Source organism: Chiloscyllium punctatum, chromosome 19 (assembly GCF_047496795.1).
Source record: "Chiloscyllium punctatum isolate Juve2018m chromosome 19, sChiPun1.3, whole genome shotgun sequence".
In the NCBI taxonomy this organism is placed as follows: domain Eukaryota; kingdom Metazoa; phylum Chordata; class Chondrichthyes; order Orectolobiformes; family Hemiscylliidae; genus Chiloscyllium; species Chiloscyllium punctatum.
Genome location: NC_092757.1, coordinates 88,376,117 through 88,377,992, shown reverse-complemented (window position 1 = coordinate 88,377,992; position 1,876 = coordinate 88,376,117). Strand labels below are relative to the sequence as shown.

General features: G+C 48.3%; 1 protein-coding gene across 1 annotated transcript in view; it reads left to right on the top strand.

Annotated features, from left to right (window-relative positions):
- rad51c (RAD51 paralog C) overlaps positions 1–806 on the top strand; it is a 36,858-nt gene extending 36,052 nt beyond the window's left edge. The window contains exon 9 of the mRNA XM_072589997.1: positions 1–806. This exon is cut by the window's left edge and continues 702 nt beyond it. The gene's annotated coding sequence lies outside the window, so the exon portion shown is untranslated.
- The last annotated feature ends 1,070 nt before the right edge of the window (positions 807–1,876 follow it).

The following is a 1,876-nucleotide window of genomic DNA, read 5'->3' as shown; positions in this document are numbered from 1 at the left end:
GCAAACTCCAGGCTGGCACTCCAGTGCACTACTGAGGGAGTGCTGCACCGTCAGAACAGGATAGAATAGTACAGTGAAATGTTTGTAATGTCACCGCTTTGACGCCATCATGGGTACTGGGTACCTAGGTACAGATACTTTGTGTCCGTAACAGACTTGAAAGAGTTAAGAAGGAAGTAGTTTAGAATAAGAATACAAAGCTTTAAAAAGTACTGGAATAAAAACTTGTTTAAAAAGTACTCGAATTATAGTCCTTTTCACTGAGTCTGTGCCCGCTGGACCTACTACCTGCCACTCCGGGCTCCGGCCTGGACCCCTCTCTTCGGCCAGCCCTGTCTCAGACTGCCTCCCACTCCGGGCTCCGGCCCAGATCCCTCTCTCTGGCCAGCCTTGTCTCAGACCTACTCCGGCCCAGGCTCCTTTCTGTGTGCTTTTCCAGTGCTACACTCTCGAGTAATTCTTGGCTGTAAAGTGCTCTGAGATATCCTGAGGTTGTGAATCCAAGTTAGTTCTCATACTGTCAGTACCTTATGTGAGTATTGTAATGGAAGAGCATCATTTTTCAATAGTGAGTTCCTCTTTTCACCCATTTCCATGGCTAATCGCCATCTTTATGTGCCTCTAAACTAAGAGTACCTGACAGCACTCCTTGTTTAGACATCAATGATATAAGGTCACAGCAGAGTCTTCAGTGAGTTATATAGTAACGAGGAGTCAACTGGTTCAAATGAAGAAAGTGTTAAAGAAGAGCGTGATTTATGTTATAATCTTGGACAATTCCAAAGCCAATAAAGTACTTTACAACAGTCGTGTAACGCTTCACTAATATATGAAATGCTGCAATCAGATTGGCATAAAATGATAAAGTTACCATAGTCCTCCCAAACTATGAAGCTGCCCTCTCATTAGAGAGAGATGATTGGTGATGGTTTAACCTGAGGGTCACCATGCCTCAGGCGAGGGGAGAGGTTGGGAAGGAGAGTCCTTTCTGGTAACCTCAGCCTGAGCAAGAATTGAACCCACACTGTTAGTACCACTTGATCACAAACAAGCCATCCAACCAACTTAGCTAACCAACCCATGTGATATATCATAAAATGATCTGTTTTTTAGAGATACTTGGTGAGGGATCAGCAGTATTCAGGGCACTGGGGAAGCTTCTCTGCTCTGACTATTAATGCAATGGGATCTTTCATATTTGGAGAAAAGTGAGGACTGTGGATGCTGGAGACCAGAGTTGAAAAATGTGCAGGAAAAACACAGTATGCTAGGCAGCATCCGAGGAGCAGAAGAATTGACGTTTCGGGCATAAGCCCTTCTTCAGGAATGAGGCTGGTGTGCCAAGCGGGCTGAAATAAAGGGTGGGGGGAGGGGCGCTGGGAATGCGATAGATGGAAGGAGGTGAGGGTGATAGGCTGGAGAGGGGGTGGGGGCGGAGAGGTTGAGAAGAAGATTGCAGGTCAAGAGGGTGGTGCTGAATCGGGGGGTTGGGACTGAGATAAGGTGGGAGTATGGGAAATGAGGGACCTGCATGTCCTTGGCGGAGGGGGAGTTAAAGTGTTCGGCCACGGGGCAGTTGGGTTGGTTGGTGCAGGTGTCCCAGAGGTGTTCTCTGAAACATTCCGCAAGTAGGCGGCCTGTTTCCCCAATATAGAGGAGACCACATCGGGTGCAACGGATACAGTAAATCATGTGTGTGGAGGTGCAGGTGAATTTGTGACAGATATGGAAGGATCCATTGGGGCCTTGGAGGGAGGTGAGGGGGGGAGGTGTGGGCGCAAGTTTTGCATTTCTTGCGGTTGCAGGGGAAGGTGCCGGGAGTGGAGGTTGGGTTGGTGGGGGATGTGGACCTGACAAGGGAGTAGTGGAGGGAGTG